The sequence below is a fragment of the Triturus cristatus genome, chromosome 3_1 (genome assembly GCF_964204655.1).
Source record: "Triturus cristatus chromosome 3_1, aTriCri1.1, whole genome shotgun sequence".
NCBI lineage: Eukaryota > Metazoa > Chordata > Amphibia > Caudata > Salamandridae > Triturus > Triturus cristatus.
This window is the reverse complement of record NC_140583.1, coordinates 758269232-758284271: the sequence shown is the minus strand read 5'-3', so window position 1 is coordinate 758284271 and position 15040 is coordinate 758269232. Positions and strand designations below refer to the sequence as shown.

The 15040-nt window shown below is 52.6% G+C and overlaps 1 protein-coding gene and 1 long non-coding RNA gene across 2 annotated transcripts in view; one reads left to right on the top strand and one right to left on the bottom strand.

Moving 5' to 3' along the window:
* Positions 1 to 15040, top strand: part of MOB2 (MOB kinase activator 2) — a 323951-nt gene that overhangs the window by 211133 nt on the left and 97778 nt on the right. The window lies entirely within an intron of this gene.
* Positions 1 to 15040, bottom strand: part of LOC146860936 (uncharacterized) — a 117043-nt gene that overhangs the window by 101346 nt on the left and 657 nt on the right. The window lies entirely within an intron of this gene.

Genomic DNA, 15040 nt, shown 5'->3' with positions numbered 1-15040 from the left:
CTCTCTGTTGGAAATCTTCGTTGTATCTTTAACATAAGGTGGTACCCTCTAATTTAATAAAACACAGCCATTATTCATTTATTGCTCATTAACATTGCCTTGTTGTTCATGTTGTACTTTATATAACTGATAAAAAGAAAGGCTAATAACAACAGTCTAGGCAAGCTGTACTATGAAGTTTTAAGTTTAAAACCTTAAAAAACTGTCCACACCAGAAAACGTTGCCTGCCCAAAAAAATACAACCCAGAAAAAAAAATCAAGCACTCCTCTGCTCGTCTACTCTTTCGGTTCATCCTCTCAAATCCAAAACAAATTTCACAAACTGGTTATTTTACCAATATATCCTTCTGGAAAACAACCAGTGGCCAATCCAAGGAAAGAGGTTTACAGAACCAGGGAACTCAACCGAACAGGCCCGGAGCAGATTTAGACTCTTGTGGGCTGTTGAGGCACAGTGGCTGCTTGCCCTTGGGCAAACACGTATCCCTTGGTGCCAGGTTGTTCATAGGCCAGGGGCCGCAACCTCGACTGAATGCGAAATCCACGCAGTGACGGGAATGGCCACAACCTGTTCACCTCGGCAATAAAGCGGGCAGAAGAAAGGCACTGTTCTGCCGACTCGTGTGTACCCCCAGCCCTCCCATCACATTCAGCAACAGCAAAGATTCACCAACAGAATGAAGGTATCAGAAGGGATCAAAGGCTTAACCTGCCAAGAGGTAACTGTTAGTGCGTCTTCTGTGTCTCTTTCACAGCGTGCACGTGTAGCAGCGAATCAGAACTAGACAAAGGCCCAGTGAGGTGGCTGGACGCTCTGCGGTAGCTGCGGTTCTATATTTAGCCAAAGTAGTAAGGAAATATCAAGAGAACCGAGGTGCTTTCTGGAGCAGTGGGTGTATCTATTGAAAATCCATAACTCTTTAGGTCATTTTTCCTTCCGTTGATTATTGACGTGTATAACAGTCGTTATATTTGGTTTGCTCTACATAATAATATTACTGGTAAAAGAATGAATACATCAGAGCTGCAGCGCCCTCAGGTGATGGACTCCAGCCTGGGGTACTGCGCCAGTGACTGCAGCACTGCACAGCCATACTCCACACCACCCACCTCAGGCTTGCTCAAAGCACCACTTTTGACCGCCCTTTGTAACAAGCAGCCAAGAGCCAAGCCCCTGTGCACTCTGAGCCAGCGTCCAGGCCGACCCCCGCCTGCAACCACCACTCCATCCCTGCAGGTGGAGTGGACACCACAGTGACACCCCCTTTCCTGTAAACAAATCTACATGGAAACGAAGCCCTCATCTTGGGGGTTTATCCAACTCTGCATAAAAGCAGTGCAGAAAAGGGAATACACGCCCCTTCCTTCCAGCCCTGCTCTATGGGCACGCCTTGTCTTTGTCGGCTAGAGCAGTTTTGCATCTAACTTCTGATGTGACTTTTATTGCAGACTGTTACAAGGCAATGCCAGCCTAGCTTCTAGTTTGCTGGCCCCTCTTTAAACCTTTCCAAGGCCAAAAATATCCGCCCTCCGTGTTCATGACGCCTAAAATGGGACTCTTTTGTGGCCGTCTCGTGCCTTTCTCTTTGCACTCTAGTTCAGGGGTGTTGTTCCTCCCCGTCTGCCCACGCCGGACTCCCGCTGGCACCGTGCCCCTTTCGCTGAGCAGTTGCTAGGGCATGTCTGGACCTGCAGACCCCAGACGCACTGAGTGAAGTCTGGAAAGCTTTTGTGTGAGGTGCGAAGAGTGCTTTATATGTAGAGGGCCTCTCCTGCACGCTGAGGTTACATAGCAGCGGAACTGTGGGTGGTGCATAATGTACTGATAGGACAAACCACTTTCTGTGTGTTTCCGTGTGATGCATCACGGTTTACTTCCTCTGTCGAGTAGCACCCGCATGCAGGCCTCTGGGCGTTGCGAGAAGAGTGGCCAATAGCCCAGTTTTTGTAGGTTTATCCCACAGTCTATTCTGTTAGCTGCACTCAGCTGGCGACGTGTGGGACACCAAAAATCGTTTTTTCGCTGAGCACAACTAGCTGAGCTGCCTGACTGGACATCTCGATTAGTATGTCAAGATGCCCACCTCTCACTATTTCAGCCTTCCATGAGCAGTCCTAGAGGTGCCGGTCTGTGGCTGGTAGGGAGGAGCTGCGGCACCAGAAGGGGTCCTGCAACAGTGCATCCTCAGGGACCACTTCACCTTTAGAGGTACTATTGGAGAATGTAGACTCCAGCAGTTAACCCTAAATGTGTGAATGGAAACCAGGCTGGGTGCATTTCCTGGGAATATGCTCTTGGTTGTTTATCTCTTCTGTTAATCCTCTGTTAAAGTATGCGTCTGTTGCCTAATCAGGGGACACAAGCCCAGGGAGCATGATTTGCCCAAGATTAAACAGTTTGGAAAGTTAAAGACCCAAAGTTAGAATGTAAGAAGCATTTGCAATGCAATAGGTCTCGCATTTATGCGAGTTTGAGCTATTGACATTTCAACTAACAATGCCTTTTATTTTTTTAAAACATCAATAAAAGGCATTGTCATTTACAGTGCCATTAGCTTAAACTAGGGTAGCTGCGAGACCGAACTATGGTTACCAGTAGTGTTTTTTCTATCTTCACTATTGACACCATCCCAGTCATTATAAAAACTATCAAACAAAAGTGAACCAGTACACAAGCAGGTGCACTCCCCTTTCTGCCAGTCTAGGCATACAAGGATGATGATAGGGTGTCCAGTGTTGGTCCTGAGAGCCAGATCCATGTCAGAAATTCAAGATATCCACATATGATAAATTTGCATACAGTCAGTGTGATCAGAACTTGCTTGCATGGTCATTCTGAATTTCGCATAGATCGGACTCTTCTGGACCACGTTGAACAGCCCGGGATTTAACTGTCACAAGAAGCCACAGTTATCAAGCATTTACATTGATTCACAGTTACGTGGGTGTCTGAGTTGTGAATAGATTGTAGTCTTTAAAGCTACTAGTTTTCTTTCAGTCGTTTCCTTTCTCTTTACTTGGACTAAGCCCAGTAAAGTATGCTGTGAGGCAGTGCCTTCTGTCCTCTGAGCCGTGCTTAATTTGTGAAAAGAAAAAAAAGTGCCATGGCTCTCATCAGGAGGCCACTGCAGCTTGCACCACCCATTGCTCCTGCCAACTCTGCCCATGATAGTAACAACACAAGTACTAACCCTCACACTCTTACAAGTGTGACGATTCAGACTATTTCATGCACCCAAAGCTAGAAGAATGGCTTGGGCAGCAGGTAATAGTCATTTTAATGCATACTGAATTAATAATTACCTGGTATTGTAGTCTTCTCTAAAATAGCCAGACTGCGACACCTTGTGGCAGATTGTCACAAGCACTGGTGTTGACAAGTAAGTGCTGGTGCTGAGCACTGGAAACCACCGGCTCAAATTAAGCACCTCCTCTGAGGACTGAAGGTCAGATCCCTGCTTTCATGAAATGCTTGAATATATACTTGTGGTTCTCCCTGTTCCAACTCGCCCAGGGGCAATGGAGACGTTCTTTTGTGTGCCACCAATTCAGTTATTCCCACTCTATTGTTGTTTTCTACATAGCATCGCTCAGCATTTTAGCACAGAACCGCAGAAATTCACTTTCCCTTCTAAATCTACTGGTATGGGGGGCGTGGCCACGCAGCATGGCCGACAGGACGTGAGCCCCGCCGGCTCCCGCGACCTAGACCCCTAAATCCTGTAGTTATGATCCTGCCAGGGCTCCTGCACTGACCATTGGAGAGTGTATCGACCCCCTAGGCCCTGGGGATCGCTCCGGTGCGAGGAGGAGCGGGAATCCGGAGGTGCAGCGGTGGTACGGCGCCTGCAGGGGCCAGCCCGGATACGAGTCCACGAGAGGCCGGGGCTTGGGGCCTACTCCCGGACGCTGCGGACGGCCGGAGCGTGGTGCACGGCGGAGCTCCGGAGGTGGGGAGGCAGGCGACTTGCCCAGCGGACAGAATCTCCTTGAACCGCATCGGGTGCCCAAGACGGGTGCACTGGGGGCCTCCGGTCGCCGGGCGGACGAACCGGAAGGTGGCGGAGTGGCTGGCGGATCTGCCCCGGACTACCCCCCTTGGTGTGAGCGACATCCTGGAGTGGCCTGTGGCGGGGGGGCCTCGAGGTCAGGAGCCCACGCGAGTGCCCGGCGGGGAGGCCGGAAAACGGACCCTGCACCCCTTGCCCTGAGCGCGGATGACGCGCGGCCGAGGTCTGCGGCCTAATTACCGGACGCCGGGGAGAGCGAGATCGCCCCCGAGCGGTGATCCTGTGGAGACGACGCTGCCGCCTTATGAATCGGAGCTAGCGAGAGTGGCGGGGGACGGAGTCGAGGGGCTCGACTGGAGAAGAGGTGAGGACGGTCCCGGCCCTGCGGGGGAGGGCCTGGCGTGTCTGCTTGGCGGCGGGGGACCGGACAGGTGGCGCCGTGAGGCCCGGAGGCACGGAGTGGTGAGGGGGACTGTGATTGGCCTCACGAGGGAGTCGCTGAAGGTATTCCTGAGCAGGGCGCTCGCCGGACTACCCTGCAGACCCCTACGACAGCCCCGGGCCCGAAAGACCAGGTGGGGACCGACCGGCAGCACCTGGCCAGCATCGGAGGAGAGAGTATTGGCCGCTGAGGGATGAGGTGAGGCCTAACTGTGGGCGGCCTGCTCTGGAGGCTTGGCTGGGTGCCGCTGCTGACGCGTGAGCGGACACTGGACTGAGGCGGCGACTCCAGGGAGTGGTGGCCGGGGGGGTCAGTGCAGCCCCCGGAGCCCCCAGACATCTATCCTCGCCTGAGCACTTCCCGTGGTTGGGCGATAGTGCCGAAGCTGGGCCCCTGCGCCTAGGGAGGCCTCGGGGATGACGAGGGGGAAGATGTCGCGATCGTCGCAACCGAACACGATCACGCAATATACCACGCAGCGACTGCCATCCCAGCGGCTTACGCGGCAGACGGGCCTCAGCGGGGCGGAGGACGACCCGGCGGAGGACGACCCGGCGGAGCCCTCCCGTGCGAAATTGTTAAAAGCGATACAGGGGTCCCATTCGGCGCTGGAGCGGCAAATCGAAACGGTCTCCATTGATGTGAATCTGCTCAGGACAGACCTCCGCAATGTGGCGGAGAAAGTGGCCGATGCGGAAGGGAACATAGAGCACCTACAGGGTGAGGTGAAGACCCTCACACAGACAGTCGTGCAGCTCAGGGCGACGACAGCGGCCCTGGAGCGGAGAGCGGAGGATGCGGAAGGGAGGGCCCGCCGCAGTAACATCAGGGTCGTTGGTGTGCCGGAACGGGTGGAGGAAGGCAACGCTGAACGGTTCCTGGAACGCTGGATTCGGACGAGCCTGTGCCCAAGGGGGCTGTCGGACGTTTTCGTTATCGAGAGGGCACACAGGGCGCTGGTGCCGCCGCCACGACCGGGGCCCCCTCCACGGGCCATCATCGCCAAAATCCTTAATTACCGCAACAGGGACTGTATTCTAAAGGCGGCGAGGGAGGCGGCGAATCTTATCTATGAGAATAGCAGGATCTCCATCTACCCGGACTATACGCAGCAGGTGCAGGAGCAACGAAAGTCATTCCTGGGGGTTAAACAGAAGTTGCGGGTGATGAACCTGCAATACATGCTGCTCTATCCCGCCAAGCTCAAGGTACTGTGTCAGGGGAAGGCTCATTTCTTCGAGTCTCCGGGAGAGGCTTGGGAATGGTTGGAAGCTCGGGGAGAGGAGGTCCCGTCGGGAGCGGGGAGAGGCCCCCGTGAGGCATGGAGCATGAGGCCACAGCGGAAACGTCCTAACAGGCGCAGGTATTCAGCGGGGCCGGTGGCAGTCTGAGATGGGGGCAGAGTGACTGTGGGAGCAGACGGAGCACTGCTGCTGGGGCAGGAGGGAGTAGAGGAGGGGCCGGAGCCTTCCGCAGGACGCCCGGCGGGCCCTGAAGACATTTTGGTCCCGGACACGCTGCTGGCCTCGGAGAGGGAGGTTGTGGCCGCTACCCTGGTGATCCCGGAAACTGCGGGGGTTGAGACTTCGGGCCAGGGGGAACCCTCTTGAAGCGACATGTTGCATCGGATGGAGGAGTCTAGGAAGGGATGGGACGTCACCCTGGGTTGAGGGGCCAGTACTAGGCGGTGTGGGGGCTGAGACATTGACCCGGGAGGAGGAGGCCGTTCATGTGGAATTTGAGCAAGGGGGCGGTAGGGTGCTGGGAGGGGGGGACTGGGTGTTGGGGGGAGATTCGGTCGGGTGGCGCCTGGTATGTATGGTTGGTAACGGGGTCGGGGTGGGGGTGAGTGGTGGTCTGAGTGCGGGGGTAGAGTTACGGTGTGTGAATGGGGTGGCTGTGCACGTCCTGGCACCAGCGGGGTAAGGGCATATGGGCATGTTTCGTTGTTGCTGGCATAGTGCTCGTGGGTGGGGGGAGGGGGTATTGTTGGGGGGGATGTTGATGGGGAAAGTTGATGACATCAGTTGCATTGCAGGTCAGGATCCAGAGTGGGGCCACGTTGGGAGGGAGTGGCCGAGACAGGGTGGAGTGATTGCGAGGTCATGGGATATAAGTTTTTGAGCTGGAATGTGAGGGGGCTCGGCACGTGCGCAAAGAGATATAGGGTCCTCTCCTTCCTCCGGCGGCACAAGGTATCGATAGCGTGCCTACAGGAGACCCACTTGGTGGAAGAAGGGGCGCAGAAGTTGGGGAAAAAATGGCGGGGACAACTGTTTCATTCATCCTTCTCTACGTATGCCAGAGGGGTCCTGATCTGGGTGGCGCCGGGGGTGCCGTTCGCCATCCAATATGTGGAGGCGGACGTCGAAGGCCGATACCTGCTCCTTCGGGCGCGAGTGGATGGCAGGGACATAGTCATCTTGAATTCCTACGCACCCAATATAGATGACCCCGCATTTTTTGGGGCTTTGCAGGACGTTTTGACTTATGATCTGGGGACCCCGATACTCTGGTGTGGTGATTTTAATTGTGTCCTGGATCCGGTACTGGACAGGGCGCCCCCTCGGGAGGGGACGAAACCGCGAATGACTGACCAACTCAGAAGGGTGATGGCCAACATTGGGGCGGTGGATGTTTGGCGCCAAAAGAACCCCACACAGAAGGTGTTCACCTGCTTTTCTCCCACGCACAACACGCATAGTCGGTTGGATCGGGTTTTGGTGGCTGAGGAGCGGCAGGGGATGTCGGTGGAGGTCACACACCTGGCTCGCTACTTATCGGATCACTCGCCGGTGGCATGCGTGGTCTAGTGGGGACCTCCGGTGGTCCGTCTCCGAACTTGGAGGCTGCCGGCGGACCTCCTCCGGGACCAGGTGGGGAGGGAGCACGTGGCGGCAGCCATAGGGGACTATGTGGCCCTTAATTGGGGAGCAGGAGACCTGGCAGTAGCCACGAAGTGGGAGGCCCTAAAGGCAGTGGTGAGGGGCGCATGTATGGGGCTTACCTATGGGGTCCGGAAACAGCTTCTCCGGGACCTGCAAAAGGAGGAGGACCTCCTCCGGCAGCTCCAGAGGGTGGTGGACCCCGATGCGGCGCAACGGCGGGAGGAAGGGGAGGCCCGGGCACGGGTGCAGGACACCTTAGACAGGCTGGATAAGTTCACTCTGGGCCAATATAGACAGAGCCTCTACAGAGAGGGAGATAAGTCGGGACGGCTGCTAGCATGGATCCTGCGGAGAGAGCAGGCGCCAGAGCGCATCATTGCTCTGCGGGACTCCTCCGGACGTGTGGTAAGCTCGGAGCGGGAGCTGCTGGGGGTCCTCCAGGCTCACCTGCGGCGGGTGTACGAGGCGGCCCCAGATATTTCGGAGGCCCAATATCTGCCCTATCTACAAGGGCTGCAGATGTCGACCTTGGCGGACTCTGATCGGGAGGGTTTGGAGGAGGGCTTGTCCCTGGCGGAGGTCCGGGGGGCGCTGGCTCGCTTGCCGCGTGCTAAATCACCCGGCAGTGATGGTTTTCCATCAGAGTTTTACCACGAGTTCGCGGAGGAGCTGGCGCCGCTCCTGCTGCAGGTGTTCCAGGTGGCATTGGAGAGGGGGGAACTCCCACGCACCATGGCCCAGGGCGAAATCTGTATGATTCTTAAACCAGGGGGTGATAAGCATGACCCGTCGTCCTACCGCCCGATCACCATGTTGAATACGGACGTGAAAATCCTAACGAAATTGTTGGCCACCAGGCTGGCTCCCCATATGGCACACTTAGTGCATCAGGACCAATGTGGATTCATCCCAGGGAGGAATACGGCGATGAATCTCCGACGCCTAAACCACATACAGCATGAAGTGAGGGGTCGGGAAGATCGGACGGTGTTGGTCTCTATTGATCTAGCTAAGGCGTTTGACACCGTGGACTGGGCGTACTTACAGGAGGTCCTTCGGAGGGTGGGACTTGGTCCCAACTTTCGTCGGTGGATACGGATTTTATACAGCGCCCCGAGGGCACGGGTACGCCTGGGTGCGGCGCGATCGGAGGAGTGGCGGCTGGGACGGGGCACGAGACAGGGATGCCCCCTCTCGCCGCTACTTTTTGCGCTGGCGATTGAGCCGTTTGCGGTCACGATTAGGGCGGCAATGGAGCAATGGGGAATCCAGGTGGGGGATACGCGGAATGTGATATCGCTCTATGCGGATGACGCCTTGTTTTACCTGAGGGCACCGACGGAGGCACTTCCGGTCTTGTTGCGCCACCTGGACCGGTTCGGGGAGGCGTCGGGCCTGAAAATTAACCGCAGTAAATCTCTTATATTCCCACTTTCGGGCTTTGATACAGAGCCCGGCGAGGACCTGCCGGAGCTAGGGTTGCGCTGGGAGCGGGAGGGTTTCCGGTATTTGGGTATTCAGGTGGCCACCACAGAGGGCTTGGCGCTCACACGGAACATGGACCGGGTACTGGCCTCACTACGGCAGTCGGTGACGTTTTGGAACACCCTGCCACTGTCCCTCATGGGGCGCCTCTCGGTGGCCAAGATGGTGATGCTGCCACGGACATTATACATCCTGCAGAACACGCTATGCCCGCTCCCTACTAGGGTTTTCCGGACCCTCAATTCACTGCTGACCTCCTTGCTTTGGGCGGGGGGACGCAGTAGAGTGGCCCTTAAGACGGTCATGCGCACCTATGAAGAGGGGGGATTAGAGGCCCCACGTTTCGATTTATATTATTATGCGGCGCAGCTCCTCCCTGCAGCCAGATGGTTTGCAGACGCGGATGTCTGGGAGACGCGATTGCTGGCGGGCAGGGCCACAGCGGCGGACCTTCACTTGGCCTTGATGCGGGGGTCGGGGGCGGACGTGACGCTGCCCTACGTGGTGACACATAAGGCACGGGTATGGCAGCGGTTTGTCGAGCAGGTCTTGGGTGCGGCACCCTTTCATAGGGATTTACCCATTTGGATCCTGGCCCCCATGGTGGAACTAGAGCGCCAGGTGTCATACCGGGACTGGAGGGAGGGGGGTTGTGAAGTGTTGGCAGACCTGTACCCCTCGGAGACCTTCCTGTCACTTGAGCAAGCGGAGGATTTTTATGGTCTTCGGGGGGGACAATATCTACACTACCAAGGGCTGCGTGCGGTGGTGCGTTCGGTTTGGCCGCAGTGCCCGGAGATGCCCCCGATGACGCAGACCCTTAATGTGATCCTGACGTGCGGCCGGGGCCGTCGACTAATTGCATTGTTATACGCGGCAATGAGGCGAGATTCGGCCCCCCCGGTGCCCCCGGCATGGGCGGCCTGGGAAGCGGATTTGGGAGAGCCTTTAGAGCAAGAGCAACGAACGCGAATCGGAGCCTTGACGAGGAAAGTGTCCTGTAATGCGCGGTTTAAGCTCATCCATTTTAATTTCATGCATCGCACTTATCTTACCCCGAAGGCGCTGCATAGATTTGGTACGGGCAGGGGGGACGACTGCCCTCGGTGCGGCGCAGCAGGGGCGGGGTTTTTACACCTGGCTTGGGACTGCCCGCTGGTAGAGAGGTTTTTGGTAGGGGTGGTGGACCGCGTGGCGGCCGTTACTGGCCTCCGCCTCCAATGGACTCCCCGACACTGCCTGTTAGCCCTGGTGCCCAAACCTAGGAAACGGAGACTGGCCTATAAATTGCTGCAGTTAATGTTGGTTTTGGCGCGGCGTCGGGTCGCGATTACCTGGATGGGTCGGAAGGCCCCGGAGCTCGATACGTGGCTCAGGGATGTGAGGGAATGGTCGCTGGCGGAAGAAACACACATGCAGTGCTCTAGGAGGGATGAGAAGTTGCAGGAGGACCTTCTGGCGTGGCGAGTCCTGTGTATGGAGGGGTTGGCGGAGGAGGGGCAGTCGCCACAGAGTGAGTCGGAGGGTACGAGTGGGGAGCTGTACTCCCCGTTAGTTTCGGAGGGGGAGGGGGGAGGGGATGACGATGTGGCTGATCCTTTGCGACACTGAGCGGGGCTGGCCCGGATACTCCCCCCTTTATAGCCGGGGGCCTGCCTCAATCCCAGGTATTACACCTGTATATGTTTAATGATTGGATCTGTAGGAACTGCTTATTGCTGATGTCGGGGGGAGAACTCTGTTTGTATTAAACTGAAAAATAAAGTTTTCAAAAAAAAATCTACTGGTATAATTTCTATTACTGTCATCAGACACTAACAACCTTTGAAAAAAAGAGTTTGTACATTTTTTGTTTGTCAATATCTGGATGATGAAAACTGCATAATCTCCAGTGGCTCCAGGTGGGTAAGAAGCAAGACAAGTAATGGCAAAGGGAAAAGGTTTGGCTTTCATGTCCAAAAGCATACAAACGCTCACATACACAAATACTTTTGTGGTGTTAATAATGGAAGTGGTGGTAACGGCGGTAGTAGAGAAGGTTATGGTGTTAATGGCTTGCAGTCAGCTCCTGACAAAAGCAGTTAAAAACGCCTATTGCGGTAAACAAAAATGCTTTCTGTATAAAATATGTGTAAGATATAAATGAATGTCTGAAAAATACACTCAGGTTTCATATGTCAAATAGTCCCTCGTGCATTGCAAAACCAGCACTCCACAGTAGGCGGAATATTACATTAATTAGCCTATAGCATGAGGTGAGAAAGTTCTGTTCTTCTGGAAGAAGCCAAAGATTCTATGTGTACTTTTAAGCCTTATTAATTTGTTAAGCATATAGATGTACTTTCATGCAGACCTTAAAAACTATGTATTGGAAATTCAACGATTTTAAAAAAAAAAAAAAAAAAAAAACAATCCTTAGTAAAAACTCAAGGTCAGATTTACAACTTCTGGCGCATCTCTGTTAATCAGCAGGGATGTGCCAGAACAGTTGTGGCACGCCAAACTACCCGTGCACCACCACTGATGCGCTGCATTTACAATGCGGCGCACCGTGGCACACGGATGGGCAGATGCGTGTTGCATCCCCCGGCGGAAAGGCGGCGCATTGCTTGAGTCGCGACGCAGCTCCAGCAAGGCTCGGGGCTGGGTGCCCCTATGCCTAACATGCTGCGTCAATCCTTACGCCTGCTTCAAGCAGGCGCAGGGTTTTGATCCAGCATGGCCGTAAAATTGACTGAGTGAAATCTTGTAGATTTCACTCAGCCACTTTTCCGAGGCGTTCCTGTGCCGGAACGCCCACATGTGGCACAGGGCTTTACAACGCGACGCATCTCCCAGATGCGTCACGTTGTAAATACCCCGCAGCATGGCGCTGGCTTTGCGCCGCCGCTGCGTCACAAAAGTGATGCAACGGTGATGCAAATGTGACGTACGGGGCTTGTAAATCTGCCCCATAGTTTTTGGGAATACGTAGCCTCATTACAGCAGATAAACTATTCTTACATCGTATTTGAAAGCTCCTAGGATGATCTAATTCACTGCCATTGCTCCTCACTTCTGTGGCCACATTGAGCCACCTCGTCCCAGGCCCGGTAATCCGAATCGCTACTGAATCTTGTGTCTGCTAAATCCGACGTCTAACTGTTGTTCAGAGCACCGCACGGAGATGCTATGTAGTCTTTTACTCGCCTTGCGAGAACGGATGTTATGGCCGTTCTCTCAACTTTCCGCAGCTCTCTGGCACCCTCTGCGGCTCAGCCTCGCACTTTTCAAAGTGCACGTCAAAATAAAATAACAAATAATACGAATGATCACAACTTAGAGCTATATTTGCAGCCGATATAAGCGCTGCGGTGTATCTTGTATTCAAACTGGATTGCGACGGAACACAGAGTGTGTGCTGCGTCCTTGGCATGGCATATGGACTGTCGAAGTGCGCGGCATAAAGAGTTAAAAAATTGTATCTGAAATCTGGTGCGACAGCGGTAAAAACTGCACATTGTTCCAAGAGCCCAGATGGTAAGCAATAACTCCAAACACAAATAACAATTTGACCGAGTTGCTGAAATGTCTCACTAGTACGCCTTCTGTTGCCTAAAATTTGTTGAAAAAGATGTTAATTTTAAAATATCTGAGCCAGTTTTGGGGTGTTACCTGATGCAAGCATCCGTAGAGAAGAGTGGAAAAAGATATTGAACAGAAGCGGTCGAGAAAGAATAACATATTGACATGCTTCATACATGTAGTATTTACTAAGCATGAACACCATTAATAAACAAGCTGGCTCCGTGGAGCCGACGGGGGGAGGGAAACTGAAAGCACGCGATGCGCGTGCGCTGCCAGCCTCCGGGGACAGGAGATGTGCACGCGTACGGAGTGCACATCTCCAGTCCGCGCGTGCCATCCCCTGTCTCCCTTCGGCACAGAAAGCCACAACAATAGAGTCTCGCCAAGCAAAGCAGCTGCGCTGCATTCACTAGGCAAGACCTAAAAACTAATATTTTACCATCCTCTTACATTTTGGTGAATAGACCATGAGTTTGGCGCCGTCTAACCACTCTTCCCTGGTAATAGCCAGTCAAGGTGTGCTTTTTTTTTTTTTAACCAACACATACTAATAGCTTTTAGACTGATTCTAAATACCCTCTAAATTGGGACAAAAATGTGAGCAGAGGAATAAGTTCAGAAGGCGATTGCCCAAGAGCACACAAGGCCGGTGTTAAACAGGTCTACTGGTTCCACGGTTTGCAATATGCACTGTGGATCACAATTGTGGTGGCTGTGTTTGACATAGAAAGGCAAGTGGAATACTATCCTCGGTATATGCCAGATCATTGTGGGCTATGCCCAGATTTATAATGCAGTGTTTATTTCCAGCATATTTAGGTGCAGTAGTGAAGCCAGGATTTGATGAATAGGGGTTAGTGGTGGTGTCTGCCCACGCCAGTCAATATGCCGCCTTGTTAGTAGTTTTGTGAAGGTATTTCTTGTAGTACTCACAAACTCTATTGTGCTATTTCAAGGACCCCTCCCCCACAGTATTTTCATATAATGGGAAAAAACGTCCTGTGGCAGTAGGTGGTTACTGGCCAGTATCGATGATGGATACTGTTGTTTACCATTGGCACTCAAGACTTTTTCATCCCATTTGGATGACAGTTATCGATTCTGGAAACTCACCACTCCAACAGCACCAATACAGAGCAGTTAATACTTTATCCAGGAGGTGGTAAAGCGGTTGGAACTCTATGCTTCGAGTTTGGGGTGGATGTAACTCGTGTAATTTTAGTCTACCGTAATCACACAGAATTAGCTAAATTCCATGAGCCTACACGAGAAGAGTAATTCTGCACTGAACGCAAAAATGTACATGAGGTTGCATTTTGCACTAAGAAAGACCACTAAATGAATCAAAACATGAATAGTGAGTGCAAGCAGCCTCTCATGCCCACTAAATGTCCACTTTGGGTAAGATTTTCCTCCAACTTACTCCCAGTATTTAGGGCTGGTTTCTTAGTGCAAAATGCACCCTTGCGTCCAAAATAGATGTATGGATGTATTTTGCTGTAAGAATCTAGCGATAAGTACAACATAACAGCAACGTGAGCACCCACACATGCTTGCTAAATGTGCTCTCACTGTTGTTCCACCTCCTTCCCTCAAGTCCCCCAGATTACTCAATTGTGCAAGTGGGTGTAATCACGGTATTATCAGTAATTCCACGTCAAGGAGTAACACTGAATCACCAAAATTAATCTGATTATCCCGGCATAATTAAAATTACTCCCAGGCCTACTTAAGAGTAGGACACATTAATCTGACTCGATAAGCAAAATCTGGCAGTGTCTTTTAAAAGAGCCTGATTTTAGAGAAGGGGTTATGTTGTTAAACCTCAATAATATGCTCAGCACCCTAGTCTCTCCCTTGCCTCCTAACAAATGTCTTCTGATGTCACCACCTACAGTCCTGAGAAGAGATAATGGAACATTGTCCACCCTAGGAGCTCAATATCCAGCATTATTTGAAACACTATGACCGGGGTAAAGCACACAATTGGCGTTGATAGTTGTGTCCAGCAGTGGTGAAGCTTTATCCTGTACCTTTTCAGAAATTTTATTTTCTTTTTTGAATATCATTTCTCTGTTTTTTAAAGGTTATTGTTTACTGCAGGTGGATTTCTTATGGACTTTCAAGCCTACAAACCTTGATTTTAGGAAAATTTGCTTTTAGGACCCGAAAATAGCCAGAATGTCTGCACCACACTGTTATAGCCCAAAACAGAGAAAATATACAGTGGACAACATACATCAACATTGGTTTCTAAACTCAGGGGTTCTTTTTCTATGCTCTCCTGGGTTCCTGCAGCCTCCTCTCCTGAGTGAGATAGGACGTGTCAGTGCAAGCTGTCTCCTGTGTGAGGTATGAGGTATCATTGCAAGATGTTCTGGGCTGTGTGGCACTATGGAAGAATGCAAAAAAGGCACAGATCATGGCTCAGGTGCTCCAGAAGATGTCCTCCGCATTTCTGCTACATATTCTTCAACAAGAACTCCCATAAGGAAGCAAAGTAGCCTCGTGGTGGTAAAAGTTTGAAGTGTCATTATAGCGAAAATGACAATCTTATTGTTGGATACTTAAAGCCTTTGAGGCAGTGAGTTTACCTAAAATGATCTTTCCCTTTCCCTGCAACGTGGGTTCGCTCCCGATTCGAGAT